Source organism: Elephantulus edwardii, unplaced genomic scaffold (assembly GCF_000299155.1).
Source record: "Elephantulus edwardii isolate Elephantulus edwardi_28Jun2011 unplaced genomic scaffold, EleEdw1.0 scaffold00113, whole genome shotgun sequence".
Taxonomy (NCBI): Eukaryota; Metazoa; Chordata; class Mammalia; order Macroscelidea; family Macroscelididae; genus Elephantulus; species Elephantulus edwardii.
The window spans coordinates 8,808,811-8,819,701 of record NW_006399863.1 but is presented as its reverse complement, the minus strand read 5'-3'; positions in this window follow the sequence as shown (position 1 = coordinate 8,819,701).

The following is a 10,891-nucleotide window of genomic DNA, read 5'->3' as shown; positions in this document are numbered from 1 at the left end:
TTGTCATTATTTCTGGGACTTCCCTGTATGTGTGTGTTAAAGTGTCTTGCCTATGTATCTGTGTGTATCTGTTCATCTGGAGCCTCTGTGAATCTTTTGCAGTTGTGTGCAGACCATGTCTTGGTGCATTCTTCGTTACTGTGGCATGTGTGTCTGGGTCTTTGTGTGTCTAGAGGTCCTGTATTGAGACTGGTGTGTTATGGTGACCAGGAGTACATTTGACCTGTTATTTGGAGGAGTCCCTGATACTGGTGTGCCAGTCCACCAGGAAGGTGTAGTCTGTAGAGGGTTGCATTGCTAAACAAAAGGCTGTGTATCTCCTGTGGCTGAATCGACTGTTAACTCTCAGGGAGAAAGATGGGCATTCTCCTTTGTGAACACTTTACAGCCTTGGCAACTGAAGGGGGGTCACCATGAGTCGAAAATGACTCGATAGCAGTGAGTGAGTGACGAGTCCATCCCCCAGGCTCTTGTGTGGGAGCGTGTGGACACCACATAGAGCTCTCCCTCCACTGCTGAGCCAGTGACCAAGCTGACTTGGACAATGAGGGGGTGGAAGACTGGTCTCTTGGGTTTCTCCTTTACCTCTGTGGATTGAGCAGGGGTGTGGCAGACAGGCCAGCAGAGGGCGAATGAGTGTGTGTGTGTGTGTGTGTGTGTGTGTGTGTGTGTGTGAGAGTGTGAGAGATACGGAGGTGTTTGGTCAGCCACCACCTGGCATGGTGTGAGGGATCTGGTGTATGACAGGGCTATGGCTGGGGGCAAGTTGGTAGCAGTGTGGGGTTCCCATGTGAGCGCATGACTGGTGGAAGACTCACAGTTGACTGTATGAAACGGCATCTGTGTGTTTGGGGAGTGCCCATGCTTGTAGGGAACTGAGTGCCTGCTTGTGGGTGCAGTGCAGGAGGGGGTGTGACAAGGTATGTAGTGTCTATACCTGGGATGATTGTGCTGGGGAGAAAGGTGGGAACCCCAGTGTGAGCAAGCAGTCAACTTGGACTGGGTGAATGCACATCCCTGAGCCCCCATAACTCTTGGGGAGTCTGGGAAAGCCCAACTTTGTCCCTTGATTTCTTCGACACTTCCAAATTAACAGACACCATGAACACGTCTGGGGCCAAGACCTGGGAGTCTGGAGCTTGAATAGACCTCAGTATTCACTCGGCCTCTTTGGAGCAAAAGTCCTGAGTTAGACCTCTATTTGGTTCCGTTTCTTTATGTGCAGAACAGAGAAGGTTGTCCTGAGGATTAAGTGTCAAAGGTCCTCTAGCACAGCCGTGGCCAGTAAGGAACATGCAACACACATTAAGTCTTATTTGGTGACTGCTCGCTGCAGCTGCATGACCCCCATCCTCCTGGGAGCAGGGCTAATGGAATCCCTGAGAGCTATCAACCCAATTTCCTGCCTGGGATGTGTCTATTGATGTTATCTTTCCACCTCTCTGATCAGGCTGTTTGTGGGAGGAAGCAGGGACTGACAGAGCCCCTGTTTCAGCTCCCCCCCTAATCTCTGCAGCATGGATGGGGGAGAAGTGAGTAGGGGGTGATTCTTAGAGCTGTGACTGCAGGGTACTGACACCATTTAGTTGGCACAGCTAATTGGAGTTTCAATTAAAATTAGAGGCAATTTAAAGCAGAGACAGAAAGATAAAGCCTGAAGTTACATCAGCCTCCAGGGAATGATAGTAGGGGGTGTGTGGTAGCCTGGGGTGTGTGGTAGGAATTGCGCTGCCAAACCAAAGGTGGGTGGTTTGAATCCCCCAGCTCCAGGTGGGATGAAGATGTGCATCTCCTCTTGCATGTTTTACCACTTCTTAAAACCCACTGAAGGGTAAGCTATGAGTCAATTCCGACTTGAAAAGCACATAACAACAACCAGTTGGTGGAAGGACTCTCATTTGGGGAAGGAAATCCTTTATCTGTTTCTGGTCAACAGAGGAAAATGCTCAGGCTTTGTAGATGTTCCCTGGGCTTTTGTTTGCTTAGCTGTATTATGGGTACATTAATAATTGAGAATCTGCTGAACTATAAGATGCAAAAGAGGCATAAAAACGTTCTACTCATTCATAGGATACTCCTAATATGAATCTAGCACAGGACTGGGCACATCACGACTTACTAGAGTTTTAGAACTGCTCAGAATAAAATGTGTATTATTTAAAGATGGGGGATGGACTCAGTGGAGTTGCCCAACACTACAGAGTGGTGCCCACTTTGCACCCTGGGTCTCCCAAGCTCGCATGGTAACTCCCCAAGCAGGACCCTTAGGGATAGCTCTTCTGTATGTGTGATTGTTGGTTTCCCGACCAGGCTGGAAGTGCTCCGAGGGTAGGTACACACTGTTCACTCCCCAGCATAGAGCGCACAGCCATTGAATGGCTAGGAATAGTTGGGCCCAGCACCTCATTTCCTCGACAAGAAAGCTGAGGCTCTGGCTCAGGCGGGGGTGAGCTGGGCCTCTGTCTGCCGTGCTGGGGCTGAGCGAAGGGGAAAGCCTGTTTGGCTGCACCTCCCAGCTCAGCAGTTTTCTCCTGTCCGTGCAGGTCTGCTGGGAACTGGCCCCTGGGCGAGGGCAGCAGGCTTGCTTCTCCTGGTGATTGTTGTGTGGCAGCGGCATCAGGAGCTGGGAACTGCAGGTAAGACTGAGTCCTCGCTCTAAGACAGATGGACAAATGGGCAGTGTTCAGGCTCCTCCCCGCCTCCCATAGGACAGGAGTATGGGATGATTGCAGAGTCTCTGCTCTCGGCCTGAGACCTGGGAACTCAGAGGAGTCGGTGGCTTGCCCTGCCCTCTGGGGACCACCTGTCCAGACACTGGCTTCTGAAGGCATTGACCGTGGAGCCTGGAGACCTGGGCCAGTGGTTTGGAATAAGGAGTAATGACACTTTGCTGGTCATTTAGAAGCAGGCATGTGAGCGTTGGGTTAGGAGTGGATAGATCAGCTTTTCCACTTTTGTATCTGCCTTGGACTGTCCATATTGTCATATAATAAACAATTTCTCTCTGGTGAGTTAGAGGCTGAGCTGAGAATGGAATTGTGTCTTCCAGTTCTTGACACAACTCAGTCTGTTCCACACGCCAGTCTGCTTTCTATCCCCTCAGTCTCTTGGGGCCTCTCTAACTTCCAGATTCAGGGTGACCTGAACAGAGCCTCTAAGGAATACTAGAGGAGGCTGTAGTGGCCCCTGAGGTCCTTCATGAGTCTCGTACAGGGCCTTTTGGGAACAAGCATTAACTCTTTCAGCCTCTGTTGCAATGAGAACAGCCCTGGGAGGGCCTCACTGAATGTCTGAACATGCAATGAGCAGGAGTTGGGGCAGGGGTAAGTGGTCGCTCAAGACACCCGGAACCTCGGAAGTAATAGTAGGAGTGAGGCTACTGTGGTCTTTCCTCCCTAATTAACCCCAAACTCCCACCTCTACAGCTGTGAAACACCCACAGTCCCCAGGGTTCCTGGGAATAGGCTGATAAGGTGAGGGCTCCCTTGGCCTGACTCTGGGGATGGGTGGGGGAGTCCAGGGCCCTCTCCCCCGAGGGCAGAATAAAGACAGGACCTTCACTGGGTCTTCTGTTGCTCCAAAGTCTCCTACTACTGTTGAGAAGGAAGCAATTTGCCTTTGGCCATCTGTGGGGCTGCTATTACCTGAGATCAAGTAGTGCCTCCCAGCTCTGGGCCTCATTCCCTAAGAAGTTCATTTAATTACACTTGGAGCTAGCCCTCTTTAAATTCCCAGACATACCCTCTCTGGCCTGCATAGACATAGGTGAATAAAGAAACTCAGTATACCCATCTGCAGACACAGACCTGATGGATGACTGACTGCCCAAGGTGGACAGGGGACAGGGCTGCATACCTGCCAGTGTACACATCACACAAATGTGCATAGGTGTTCACATGCATGGGCATGCTCAGACACCCAGCCTTCACCACCATCACCTCTCGGGCACCTGCCCACACATCCCACACTGCCCATTCTGGAGCCAAGAATGAAGGGGTCCTGGTCAGGGTCACAGCCCAGCCAAGCCAGTCTATTTCTGGATACTGAGGGTGAGTGAACTTTAGCTCCCCTTCCAGTGGAAGTTGTGACCACAGGGGCATGTGGCCATTCTGGGAGGTGGGTTCTGCCTAGGCAGTCAGCAGGCCCCCATGCTGACCAGGGCTTCGCCTAGGGGAAGCGTGGGGGGTGGGGCAGGGCTGTGTCAGCTGTGCTGGCACCGTTTGTGGCTGCTGCCACAGAGGAGGAAGTGGGCTGCCTGTGGTCATGGAGCCAAGGTGTTCGGCAGGCTGGTGAGAGTCCCATCAGTCCCTTGCAGAGTCTGTGTTTGGTGAGAGGGGAGTTGCTGGGCATTCTCCAGGAGAGTTCTATCCATTCTCCAAGGCTGGGGCCCAGGGGAGAAACCCATTTGTCTTAGGCGTTTCTGGAGGCTCACTTCCTCTGGGCTGCCCAGGAAGTGGTTTCCGAATGGGGCTGACCAGCCCTCTGTCCAGGACTAGCCCCGCCCCTGCCTGCCGAGGGGATATGGTCTGGCCAATCAGTTAGGCTGAGTGACCAGCCTGTCTGCTGCCAGGGGCCAGGGGGTCAGACATGGTTTGAGACTCAGGGAAAGGGACAGGGAAGTGAGCATTGAGACCCAGAGGTTCCTTGCAAGCCGAGCCCCTCCCTTGCTAGACAGCATTAACTCTGGCCAGCTCTGGCCAGCTCGACTCCTTGTGAGTGTCAACAGCTGGACAGCTGGGCTGTGTCTCCCCAGAATGAGGCAGCTCCAAGCAGCAGCGAGAGGAGCCCTGGGGCAGAGTGCTTAAAGCACTCAGCCACTAGCTGAAAGGTGGGCACTTTGAATTGACTAGAAGCTCTGCAACAGAAAAAGATCCTGATGGAATGGTCTGCTCCTGTGAAGAGCAGGGCCTCAGAGACCCCAGGGGCAGTTCTTCCTTCTCCTGTTGGATCACCAGGAGTTGGGATGAACTCAGTGGGAGGGGGTTGGGTTTGGTGGATTTTAAGTAGCTATGGAATCTGGGCACTGGCATTGATGCGGAGCGTCTCAGTGTTGGCCATCTGACAAATGGGCTATGGTAGTGGTGTACAGAAAACAAGAGATAATATATGCAAATTAATTAGCACTGTGCCTAGCACATTGTAAGCATTTCATGCTAGAAACTAGTTATGTAAAGCACTTATCACCCAGTTGATGGTAACTGTTATTATTTTCTGATGAGCTGGGGGCCAGCCAGATGTCCCAGAGCCAGGTGGCTGCAGAGCAGGCCAAGAAGCCAGGTCTCTGCCTCCCTTACCGCCCTCGACTTTACCTCGATTTTGCCTCCAGCAGCAGAACCAGGGCAGGAGGGGTGTTAGCAGTTCAATAGGTTTCCTATTCTCTAAGGAGAGGTGCCCCAGGATAGCACAGCTGTACCCACTTAGCAGCCCAGCCCCCTCCTGTTCCTCTCCCCCTCAGTCCCTTTCAAAGGGAAAAAAAATTAGATCTCATGACAAATGGATGCAGGGAAGGAAATGGCAGTCCACAGCCGCCTGCTGCCCCCTCCAACTTCCCCCAGCCTCCCTCCGCCTTTTCCTCTGGCCTCCTGCAGGCCTTTGCTCTTGGAGTGAGGTGAGTGAGCCCTCCTGCCCATCTCTTTTACCCTCTGGAACCCAGAAATCAGTCCTTGAGTTGGGGTAGAGGGTGGACATCTGGGGCTGATGGAGGCTGGAAGAGAAGGGATGGGAGATAGAAACCTCACAGATAGGTGTATCCATCCATCCTGGGCAGGTGGCAGTGGCTGGCGTGGCCCTTACTGCTCCAGAGACACCCAAAAGGTCAGCCCATGGAGTGGGACTGTCAGCCGTCACTGTCTGGGCCTGAAGTCTTGGACACTGCAGAGTGGTGATGGTGGTGGAGCATGGGCCTGAGGTCAGGAGTCTTGGCTAACGGATCCCTGTAGTCATCAGACCAGGTTTGAATCCTAATTTGACAATTACACGCTGGCCCCTCTCAGGCAGATGCAAGACTGTTTTGAGTCTAACTTGTCTCATCTGTGAAATGGGCAGCTTGGGAGCTGGTTGGGAAGATGGAACAGCAGGCTCAGAGGCTTCCAAGTGGGCAGGAACTCAGCTGCTGAGGGGAACTGAAAGGGGTCATTGTGGCTGGGGCAGAGTGAAGAGAGGACAGCAGCCAGGGCGGTCAGAGAGGTTAAAAGGGCAGGCTGGATGGCTTCAACGTCCAGTGGGATGCCAGTCAGAGGAGCCGTGGGTGGTCTGGTAGGGAGTTACAAGATCTGCTTTGCTATCTTAAAAGACACCTCTGGGTTTGGGGCTGAGGGACTGTGAAGCCAGAGTTGGGAAGGGGAGTAGGCAGCAGAGCCCCAGGAGGGAGATGGTGGCCAGGATGAAGCATGAGTGGAGAAAAGAGAAGGTTTCAGGATAGAGTCACATGCAGAAATGGTTGCTGTCTGTAGGAAAGGGGAGAATGTAAACCCTCACACCCACGTGTCTGTCCTGAGCACCTGGGTGGGCTGGGGCCCCTGGGAGACGACATGCACCCTGGATTGGGAACAGGTTTGAGTGCTTCCGGAGATGTCCACCTGGGATGTCCGGCAGGTAGGTCCAGCCACGAGCCTGGAGTGCAGGAGGATGGAGGGAGAAGCCTCAGTGGGTGTTTGACAGGAGGTTTGATGGCCCTTGAGTACAGCGTGGGACTAGACTGTCCTGCCAAGGTCCCCACCATGGTGCATGTAGCGGAGTGGGGTAGGGTGGGCAGGTTTGTGGTGGCTGAGCTGCTGTTTTCACAACAGTCCCGGAAGCTTTGGATCATGTCTCTGCTGTGTTGGGTAAACAGGCGCAGCAGAGTGGACATCGCCAAGGTCCAGGGCTGGCTCAGGTGGCTGTGTGGTGTGGGCTGGAGTGCGGGATCTGGGAGAGAGATCACAGGGTCCTTGAGTCTAAGAGCTGGTGGCCTCTTGTCAAGGCAGGGACTCTAAGGAAGTGCTCTACAGAGCTGGTATCAGAAGGCTTGGATTCTGCCAATCAGCCAGCTGGTCAGGCTGCCTTTGGCCCCCTAGATCTCTTTCCAGAGCAAGGCATTTCTGGGGTGGGTGGCTTAAGAGAGTCCCTTCTTACTGGTAGAAGAAAATTTGGATGGACAGTGAAAGAAAGGAAAGACCCTCAAAGAGGTGGATTGACACAGTGGCTGCAGCAATGGGCTCAAGTGTGTCAGAGATGATGAGGCTGGCACAGGACAGGACAGAGTTCAGATCTGTTGTTCATAGGGTTGCTATGAGTCATACTTGACTCAGTGGCATTTAACAACAACTAAGGATGGCTGGAGCTAGGCAGTCAGGAGTGGAGAGAGGATGACAATGGCAATGACTTTTGGATGCTGTCTGTCTCTGTGCACTGAGCACAACCAGTGGGCAGGACCTGATCGTTTCCATTTTACAGATGAGGACACCATCACAGGCTGGCCAAGCTGGAAGGGTCCCAGGTCAGATCAGATCTAAGCTTAGTCCTGTCCAGTGCAGCCCAAGCCCTGCCATGCTGCTCTGTGTGGAACAGCATCCTATGTTCCTGTGCCTCTTCCTTCTAATTTCTGAAGTGAGAAGACCTTGCTCTCCTCATTGGGGTGCAAAAGAGCAATATTGCTGTCTTAACTTCTCCTAAACAGACAGGTTGTTTTTAACAGTCAGTAAAATCATGAGGACTTCCTGTAGGAGGGGGCCTGTGCGGTGCACAGAGGGCTTGCAGCCCACCTATTTGGGACTGTTAGAGGGTCTCTTCCCACTCTAATCTCATACCCTTGCTCTATTGGAGGTGGAATAAGCAGTTCTAAGGCGAGGACTGGTGGCCTCCACTCTGTCCCTTGGTCTTCCTTGTTGGCGTTAGACACATTACTCTATCTCCTTTTAAGAGCTTCTGTCTAGTAAGTCTGAAGACTCAACAGGGTCACGTGTGGGCACCTGGCATGGCTGCCCCAAACTATGCAGGTGCAAAGCCACCCCCTCCCGTGTGCCAGGCTTGTGACTGTCATCTGTGACTCCCAGGCATCGTTCTTCGCCTCTACTGACTTCCCCTCAGAGCCCCTCAGCGGGCGAGTGGGCAGAGGCCTGCCTAGCACCGTGCCTGGTCAACCCACTCCTTCCGTCACATGCTGTGGACTTTGCTTTCAGTCAGGAGGGGCTTTCTCTACTTCCTTTGGTAGGAGGACCTGGTCTCGCTGATACCCAGCTTCCCTTCCTGCCCTTTCCTCTTCTCCCCAGCCTCTGTGTCCTGGGAAGTTGGGTAGAAAAAGCTGCATTTGGGCTTGTTTGGCATCAGACCCTCATCAGGCATGTGTGGGATCATACTTGCCTTTGTCACTATCTCCTGGTGGGTCTCTCTGTCCCGGAGTGGATTAAAAGCAGTGTACTTCTTTTCATGTAGGATCATGCACTTAAATCCCTGCCTCTGTCTCTGAGTGTCTCAGTCCCGGTGTACATAGATGCAGTGACGCTTCTCTGGTTGTGGGATCCTGCAAGCAGATCTCCTGCCTCTGAGTGTCTCAGTCCCCACGTACTAAGTGCAGTGACACGTCTGTGGGTGTGGGATCCTGCACGCGGATCTACTACTCGTGAGTGTCTCTGTGGCTGTGTACATTGTGTGCTGTGACACCTCTGTGTGTTTAAGATTTCATACTCAGACCTCACAGCGCTGGGGTGTGTGTGTTAAGGAGGGACCTCTGTGTCCCGTGTGGTCTGTGCAGGCCTGGATATCTTTGCACGTATGGGAGCTGGTGAGTGGGGGTATATCTATGTATTTATGTATCACTGAGTCACCACAGAAGTGTGTGTATCTTAGTCTGACCCTGGACTGCTTCTGTGACTCACCCATGTGTCCATCCCGTGTGTGTGTGTGCGCGCGCGCGCGCGCGCGCATACGCCTCTGAGGTGGAACAAGGCCCCTCGTGTGAGATTGTATGTCTGCACTGGTGGGTGTGTCTGTACATGCACATGTGTGTGGTTCTGGGGGAGCTGGCTGGTCCCCCTCCCTGACTGCTCACAGAGGCCCCCTTGTCCTTGCAGGGGCCAGCTTTCTGGCTCTGCTGTCAAGGAGCCTTTGTTCTTTGTTCATGGGGTAACAGAGTCCTCCCTGGGGTTCAGCCCAGGGCTTCCCCAGTTTTAGGGTGAAGCCACCAGGGAGGTGCTGCCCACCTACCCTCTGTGTGCTGGCCAGGATGATAATGGAATCTCAAGGGCTGCCCCTCACACCCCTCAGACCCTCTGCTTATGGCCAACTCCTACCCCTCCCTCTGATCCTATCCCCCCACCAATCCTGTCCTCCCACCTCTGCCTACCCCAGTCAACAAACAGCTCCTCTACCATCATTCTACTCGAACCCCCTTCTCTACCCTGCTCTCTCCTGGGTGGCCCGTGGTCTTGCCCTCCTCTGTAATTTCCCATTTATGTGAGTCTCCCCCAGGGTGGGGGTTCCTTCAGATCTCCCCTGTGTCTTACTTTCTGGTAAGATGCTGGGGGTGACGTGGGACTTGGCTTTCGAGGCTTATAGCCCCATCCCATTGTATGCAGAATCATGTTGCATCAAGCTCACGTTTTCCTAGCAAGGGGATCCGTTTCTTCCATAGGGTTTTTAGGGTGCTAAGCTCCTAAAAGGTCAAATCATGCTGCTCTGTCCCTGAGTCCCTTCTCTGCTTCCAGGGGCCCTGACTGGGCCCAACCATGGGATTTTTGACATGACCTCAGCAAGAGTCTGACATGCAGTGGGGCTGAGAAGGCAGAGCCCACCCATACCATAGACCCAGGCCCTCAGCCTAAGACTAACCCCCCCCACCCCCGGTAGCCTCACAGAGTAGTGGACTTCCAGGGGACAGGGCAAGATCCCCCAGGGTCAGCCGTTTTGAACTACCTGGAAGGGTATGTAGGTGTTGAGGAGACGGACGTTCTGGCTGAAGGAACAGCATGCACAAAAGCATGGGCTCTGGAAGCGAGGCACGTGTTCACAGCAGTCACATGGAGAGGACGGGCCTGACGTGGGGGCTGCTTAGCATGCCAGGCTGAGGGTGGATTTTCTGTAAGGGCAGCAGAAGCGTGGGAGCTTCCAAGCCTTGGGGAAGATGGATGATGAAAGGAGGGACCAGGAGTGGTGACAGTGGTGAGGCGGAGAGTGAGGAATGGCGGGCCTCTGTGGAGAATAGAGGAGGGGTCCCTCTTGGGAGCTGAGGTGCTGATCCTGAGGAGGAGCAGACATGGGGAGCATCCCTGCCTTGGATCTGCACTGAGATGAGCTGCTTCTCCTCCCGACTAGGCCTGGGCACAGGGGCTGAGCACAGGCTCTGGTGGAGGGGCCTTAGGAAGATCTTGTGGGCCTCCTGCTTCCTGCTCTTGCTCAGCCCATTTCCTGGGTTGTGCAACCCTTGACTTGGTTCCGTCTGGGAAGGCTGTCAGGGTGGCTAGCCTCCCAGCCAGGCCCCTACCCGCCTGCCTGCCCAGCCTGGCAGCTTCTGCCACGCCCAGCCCCTCTGCCCTGTCGAAACTGCCTCTGCCTGGCTGGCCCTGCTCACTCCTGCTGTTCACACTGCTTCTCACTTTCCTTCCCTCCCTCCCTCCTGTCTTCTTGTCCTTCCTCTCTTCTCCTTTCATCTCTCATGGCCAGTGTGGGCTGCACTGGGGACTCCTCTGAGGCAGGGTCTGCATCCCATGGAGAACCCAGGATGGCACTAGCCCCTTCTTTGCTGCCACTCACCATACAGTCTGGACTGGCAGCAGGTCGTAACTCCCGTGGCAGGTGCTATGGGCTGACTCCAAGGCCTGGCAGGTGTGCTCCAAGGAGACAGCGTGATGTGGTGTGTTGGGGACTTTCAGCTCTCTCTTGGTCCGTTCAAGGGAGCCAGGTCTCAGACACACCA